Genomic DNA, 7,695 nt, shown 5'->3' with positions numbered 1-7,695 from the left:
TACACACACACACAAAAAACTTTTTGGGGGATTTTACTTTATATTTTCTATATAACCGGATTTTTCTTTATATTTTAAATCTACTTGGTCCAGAAAACTGAAAAATATTGTATAACTGATTTCAGGTTGTGGTGACTGTATCTGTACGGGCAGGTGTGACGCTCTAATCTTATCGGCCCGTCACAGAACTTTGGTCTTTCAGTGTTTACACCTGTAGCAGCAGCTCACCTTTGAACAGGAAGTGGGAGTAATACTTGAAGGTGTTGTAGGACTGCTGCATGGCGATGAAACTGGGATGCACCGGCTCTCCCTGCTGGACCTCCCAGGGCTGTGCGATCAGCTGCCCGTGGAACTTCAGGATCAGACTGAAGATGCTGTGGATGATGACGGGGGCGGCTTTCTCCGTCAGCAAACCACTGAGAGAGGAAAGAAAGGACCATCACATCTCCATATCCTGCTCCAGATATCTGTGCATGAACACTGAATGTGTGACGAGTGCTCACCTGAAGATGGCTCTGTTGAGGTACTCGGCGTGTGTGCGGTGAATGGCGTCACGGTCGTTGGCGCTGCTCAGTTTGTGTGTGAACTCGCTCCAGGACACCAGAAGGATCTGGTTAGCGATGTAGCCCTGGATCACCTTCACGAAGTGCTGCATCTCGTCTGTAGAGCTGCAGCTGATGGAACTGAGCGGAGTGACTGGCACCTTTCACCAGCGCTGAGAGACACGAGGAGGAAACAGATTATTTGTATCTAAAACAGTTCAAGTATCAGGTCCGCTTCAAGTACAATTATATCAAATCGAGCACAATTACAAAAATTATAACTCATTTTTTTGAATGTAGGTATTTTCTATTTTTTGTCATTCATCAATTTATTTTTGATGTATTATATATATATAATATATATAATCATATCACTAAGATAACACTGTCTAGCTGGATGACATTTTTCTCAGGAAGTCATGTTCTGTGTAGCTACACCCTATATTAATTATTAAAGCAGCACTATGTAACTTTTTCTGTGTTCAAAATTCGTTTCAAAAAGGCGGGGCATAGAGGAGAAACAATAATGTACAGTATGTGGAAATTAATGTGTTTTTTTAACTTTAAACCGCATAAACACATTTCATTACACCAAATACACAAAATAATGTTCTTTTTAGCAGCATCATATGACCCCTTTAAGTTTATAATTCTGCTGCCTCCTGTCTGGAAAAAGCCTTCAAGTTCAACAATGATGCCTGAAGATGTTGCCTATGAAAGCAGCTCACTAGGTTTTGGAACAGATCTGTGAAGAGTTTCTTTTTTTGGGGGGGGGCTTTTATGCCTTTTTATTAGATAAAGACTGTTGAGAGTAGACAGGAAAGTATTGGGTGGAGAGAGGGAGGCGGGATCGGCAAAGGACCTAGAGACGGGAATCGAACTTGGGTCGCCGTGATTGTGTTGTGATACAGTTGTGCTGTATGTCGGCGCACTAACCACTAGGCTATCGGTGCCAACATTTTCTGGGTGTATAATGAGGGGCGGATAAAGAAAGCGGGGCAGAAATCTCACCCGTCCTCTAGGTGAAACCAGATGTCTCGGAGGGACCACACCATGTGTTTGAGCTGCAGCAGGAAGGAGAAGAGTCTGTTGTATTTGTTCAGACAGCTGTCCGTGATGACGATATTCACCGGCCAGTCCACCTACAGGCAGAACGAGAGAGATAGATTACGAGAGTATTGCATCAGAAACTGAAGAAATGAACACAGTGGGCGTCTCTGACCTTGTAGCGGAGCTCGAGACAGTTCAGCGAGTCTGGCGAGTGAGGATGGAAGATCTCAGGGAGGTATCGCAGCGCCAACGTGAAGTGGGCCACCAGCTCGCTGTCGCCGTGAACACTGTACTGTAAAGGAGTTCTTGAGAACGGAGTTCAACACCAGCGGGGTCAGCAGCTCACCGGGCGTCTGACCACTGCCCAGCTAAACACAACACACAGTGATAAGCATTTCCAACAGTAGTATGCTACACTTATGTCACATGACCTCATTATGCGGCACGGTTAATTCAGCAAGAGACGTCAAGATATAATCTTTTAGATGTTTAATTTGTAATCTGATTTTGTATAAAAATTCTTTTAATGTTTTTGTCTCGTCGCTCCGGCCGGGACACGGCATCAACAGCTGATTGCTGAGAGAGAGGGCAAACTCTCCATCCTCCATCAACAGGAAATGCCTGAGAGTCTCAAAGTGCTTCTCCACACCCAACTCCACGAAGAAATAATCCACCGCGGCCTTATTTACCATAGACACACTGCGAGAAAGAGAGTTTTAAATGTACTTTTTTTTTTTTTAAATGTACATTTCTCTGTTGCTTATGGGGTTTACATTAGGGCTGGATATTGATAACTGATTTCGCAATTCAATTTAGATTTCGATTTGATTTGAAAATGTATTTCAGTTACAATGTAAACGGGCCTAAGTACCCAATCACCTAATTTATCAAATTTATTGTTGCATTTAACTACATTTTTAAACATGAATTTTAAAAATCAGTTTAAAATTGTATATTTTTTGTCAGTTCAATTGTATTGTCATTTATATTTTTGATGTTTTTTAAATATATTTTTGAATGAATACAATACTTCAAAAATATGTATATTATTTAGATATGTATATAATAAATCATAAATAAAATTGTATATCAATTTTCATTTATATTTTTGATGTTTTTAATATATTTTTGAATGAATAACATACTACTATACTATAACCACATACTAAATACATATATAATACATACATATACACACACACACACACACAGTTTTAGTAATTTTGTTGTCTTTTTTCATTTTAGTACATTGTTAAACTAAATGTAAATGATAAATGTCTTTGCAACTAGCTTAAATAAAATAAACTAACTTAAAATATTGAAAAATGTTTTAAGTAACAAAAATGGTTTTAATCTTAGTTTCAGTTTTACTTAAATATAATAACCCTGATTCAAACCAATAACTTGCCTCACAAATTCAAAGAACAGGCTCATAAAAGTCATTCTTTCTTGAATATTACTACATTGATGCTACATCATGCTGTTTGTTTTGCTTTGAACCAACAAAGACTCCTTCATGCCAATATAAGTATAAATATAAAGCAAAAATAAATCTCAAAAGAGTTCTTCATTTGGAAGTATGATTTACACACTAAATGTTGAGATTTGAATAAGCGAAGCTGCATAGTTCAAATAAAGACTGTGATAAACCAGAATTGTTTTTCTTTTTTGACCCAGCTCTAGTCTACATACTGTGTAATGAGTGGTGTTGTAACGGAGTGTTTCATGAGAACAGTAAGTGGCATCATCTCGCTGAGCTGAACAGCAGTGGCGTCGGTGGCACGGTGCAGGGACGGGTCGACAGGAAGGCCGTTCGGACCCCGAGTCACCTGCAGCAGCAGCTCAGAGTCTGGAGCCGCAGCTAGAGCAGGAACGACAACACAAACCTCTCAGTTTCTGACAGAAAGAGAGAAAGCTCTAGTGGGTCATGATGAAGGCAGGCGGTCCGGTACTCACTCATCAGACCGTACGAGTCCTGGTACTGTGAGGCCAGGCTGAGAAGATAGCGATCCTCTGGACTCTCTTTAGGAGACAATCCCAGTCCCAGAGCCCAGGCAGACAGTCAAGAACAGCTCACTAGGGGGCGCTGCAATGTGGTGCTGGTCCTTCAAGAGTCACTATATATATATATATATTATGTAATTATATATAATTTTTTTTAAATTACATATTATTTAAAAAAAAAAAATTGTATTTTAAAATTATTTTTTTTACATTTTTTTAAATTAGTTTTTTTTTTGTTCGCCAACACTTATATGGGCGTCAGAGGCGTGGCCATGGATGTTAGGTCTGGGAAGGGGAGTGGTCACTTCAGAAACATGTTCGCCAACCCTTATATGGGCGTGACCACAGACAGAGGAGGGCAAAGATGAGATCAGTGCTGGATCAGGATCATGGCTGTTATTTCTCGTATCAGAATCAGACTCTGACTCATGGAAGCCTCTGAGAAGAGACACAGATTGTTCTTGCTCTGGCTGAGAACAGTGAGAAGGCTGGCTGACACTCTCACAGGACTTGGCTTTCTCTGTTGGCTCCTGGGCGGCTTTGCTTTGGCTCTGAACCTGTGCTGGCCGCCGAGGGCTCTGTTGCTGTCTCTTCTCCAGTCGGTTGTTTTTCTGTACACTGGCTATCTCTCTCTGTCTCACATGTTCGCTCTTGAGTGGTTTGTGCAGGGGTGTGTGACTCAGAGCGGATTGGGCCCTTGTTCTGCCCCGAGGCGGTGGAGTCTCCCAGCTGCACGGAGCTCCATGACCACTAGCCTTTGGGTGACCTGCTGGCACCTCTGGAGTGAACTGACCCAGTGGGAAGCTGGACTTGGACACGTGTCCGTGTATATTAGGTACGGAGACAGACTCTAGGAATTCCGAAACGTTTTCACTGACACATATGTTGGAGGTTGATGGGTGTGGCTGCTGTGGGTGGGGTTTCTGAGGGGATTGCAGGAGGTCTGATCCAATGTCGTGGAGGGCATGGGTCACGGCACCACTATAAGGGATGCGTGGAGGCTTGGGGAGGAAGTCAGCAGTGTTGCTTTCCTCTGATATGAGAGCTTGAGCTTCACCAACGGCAGGAGGACAGGGAGGAACAGAGGATTCTGGGAGAGCAGGATCTGCTATTTGCTGTTCTCGTAGATTCTGCTGCTCAGAGAGCTGCAAACAAACGAAATGAAAACAATTAAAACAGCATTAGAGTAGGTTGAATTTATGATGCTATAGATGAGTAAAAAGAACAGCACAAAGACCTCATTGTGTAGTTGTACAGGGGGGCCCTCCTGACGTAAAGGAAACTTCTCCAGAAGAGCCTGAACAGAAATCATAGCACCTCAGAGATAAAGATTTCCCCTTATCTGTCACTTCAAAATAGTACTTTAATGGCAAATGCATACATATCTTAAAACTATCAAGTACAACTACCAGACAGTTAAAAGTCTAAGGAACACAGAAAGGATGGTTCACAATCTGACAATATGACACAAGTGAGATTTTAGTTGTATTATTTCTTTAAATTAAAATTATACTTAAAATGAATTAAATTATTTGTATTTTTTGTAAAAAAGAAATAAATAAATGTAATATCACTATTACAATAGCAGAGTAAGACACTACACAGGTATTTAAAAAATCTTTTAAAATGCAAAAAAGAAAAAGAATGGTAAAAAAAAAAACATTAATATATTTTAATAAAAAAAGTTATTGAAAATTGAAAAATGTTATAATAAAAATGCAATAACAAAAATAATATCACTGTTGCAATATCAGAGACAGAATGTTTAGTGCCTGCTTAGTATATTACTCTACTAAAAATGCAAAAACAAAAGTAGAAAAATATAAATATCATATAGATTTATAAATATATTTTTAGTAATATAAAATAGTAAAATAAAAAGACAAATATTAAGAAAAATAATTATTATTATTTAGAACAATTGCAATAATGAAACGATACTAGACAGGTCCCAAAAAATGTATTTTTCAAATGCAAAAAATCTAAATGGGCCAAATTCTACAATAAAAACTCTTAAGTATGATATCAGACCTGTACATTCATTTGTTCTTGCTGCAGGAAGTTCACTGTGTGCTCATCGAGTTTCATCCTCTGCACCTTCCACATGGCTCTGAGCTCTCGTCTGGCAGCGGCTTCGGATAACTGACTGTACTGAGCGATCAGATCCATCCTGAACACAGAAAATACATCATTTAATAAATGTCTTTGACCTCTCTGGATATTTGAGTCATTTTATAAAGTGCAACAGTGCAAAAAAATCCTATTAATTATCTTCACAGTGAAATAGATTTTTATGGATAACATGAACTTTTCAAGACAGACCTACCATGAGCTCTGAGGGTGAAACGATATGCAGCTAAAAGTCAATGCAATTTCAACAAAAATGCCTTTAATTGCCAAATTCTATGTGTATGTCTAGCTGTTTGCTTGTTTTGCAATAAACATTAAAATATATTTTATACCAATAAAAAAAATTACATTTAGTCAATAGTTTTACAATTTATCTTTAATGCTTTATGGGATAAGTAGTTCATTCTATGTGTATGTCTAGCTGTTTGCTTGTTTTGCAATAAACATTAAAATATATTTTATACCAATAAAAAAAATGACGTTTAGTCAATAGTTTTACAATTTATCTTTAATGCTTTATGGGATAAGTAGTTAATTCCCTCATAAAAAATACATAATCTTGTACCTTTGTATTTTTTCTTAACTACCTCTTTGGTTTGAATCTAATATTATAATGTTATGATTCATCGTAGAGCTGTTTGTTTTGGCTCACGGCTCAAAATGTTTTACTGAATAAACTGCTCAAATGCCTGCGGAAAATATGAATGGGAAATAAACTTCCTGTGGGCAGTGACTGCTCCGCTACAGCCTCAATCGTTCTTTTTTCTGATTGTTACTGTATGCCGCCCACCGTGCCCTGCGCTCCAGCTGCTCCTTCCGTCTTGCAGCACATGCATACAAGTTAGACCCGCTGTGAAGTGAAGTGACATGTGGCCAAGTATGGTTACCCATACTAGGAATTAGTGCTCTGCATTTATCCCATCCAAAGTGCACTGCACACACACAGCAGTGAACACACACACCGTGAACACACACCCGGAGCAGTGGGCAGCCATTTTTTTGCTGCCTTGCTCAAGGACACCTCAGTCGTGGACTCGTGGTATTGAAGGTGGGAGAGAGCACTGTACATTCACTCCCCCCACCTACAATCCCTGCCGAGACGAGACTCGAACCCACACCCTTGGGTTACGAGTCCGACTCTCTAACCATTAGGCCACAACTTCCCCCTGAAGATGGCTTTATTGAAGGGTTATTAATATGCTCCTCACCTCCTGGTCGAGCTCCAGCTGCTGCTTCAGCTCTTCAAATTGCTCTCTCTTCTGGGCCTCCTCTGCCAGACGCTGTAACACCTGGCGACCTGCAGGGGGCGAGAGCGAGAACAGCGGGGCGTCAGCTGTAATCTCCATTCATCTACCTCTGTAGGGAGGAATTCTCTCTCGCTAGTCGTCCTGATAATTAATACTTGACCTCTACGAGGAGAACAGCTGTGTCCTCCTCACACGAAAATCATTATTTACTACACATTATTTTAGCATCACTGAAATACTTTTACAGTTTGAGTTAATATATTTAATTTATTTATGATTTATTTTGTCTTTATAGTTTACGTTTTAGTTTTTGTTATTTCAGTACTTGAGAATGAGAAATATTGCCTTAGTAACCAGTTGAAATGTTGTAGTTATTTTACATTTTAGTCATTGTATTTTTTTTTGCCATTATTAGTTTTATTTTTTACTATGTCTATATAGTTTTTATTAAGTGTTAGTTTTAGTCATCTTAGTACTTAAACTAAACAAGAATGAGGAATGTTTCTATAGTAACTAGTTAAAATTCTGTAGTCATTTTATAGTTTTTTTTTTTGTTGTCATTTTTAAGTATGTCGACATAGTTTTTTATTAAGGTTTAGTTTAGATTATTTAGTTTGTTATTTTAGTAATTAAACTAAACTCAAATAAAAAAAATGGAAGCCAGCTGAAATTTTGTAGTTATTTTATAATTCTAGTAATTTTATTGTTTTGTTTTTTATTTT

The 7,695-nt window shown here is 38.8% G+C and overlaps 1 pseudogene; it reads right to left on the bottom strand.

The window, feature by feature from the left end:
* Positions 1–7,695, bottom strand: part of LOC107673213 (gamma-tubulin complex component 6-like) — a 19,778-nt pseudogene that overhangs the window by 4,080 nt on the left and 8,003 nt on the right.

Source organism: Sinocyclocheilus anshuiensis, unplaced genomic scaffold (assembly GCF_001515605.1).
Source record: "Sinocyclocheilus anshuiensis isolate Anshui unplaced genomic scaffold, SAMN03320099.WGS_v1.1 scaffold68, whole genome shotgun sequence".
NCBI classification, from domain to species: Eukaryota; Metazoa; Chordata; class Actinopteri; order Cypriniformes; family Cyprinidae; genus Sinocyclocheilus; species Sinocyclocheilus anshuiensis.
Note: the sequence above shows the minus strand (reverse complement) of the source record. Positions and strands in the feature narration are given on the sequence as shown.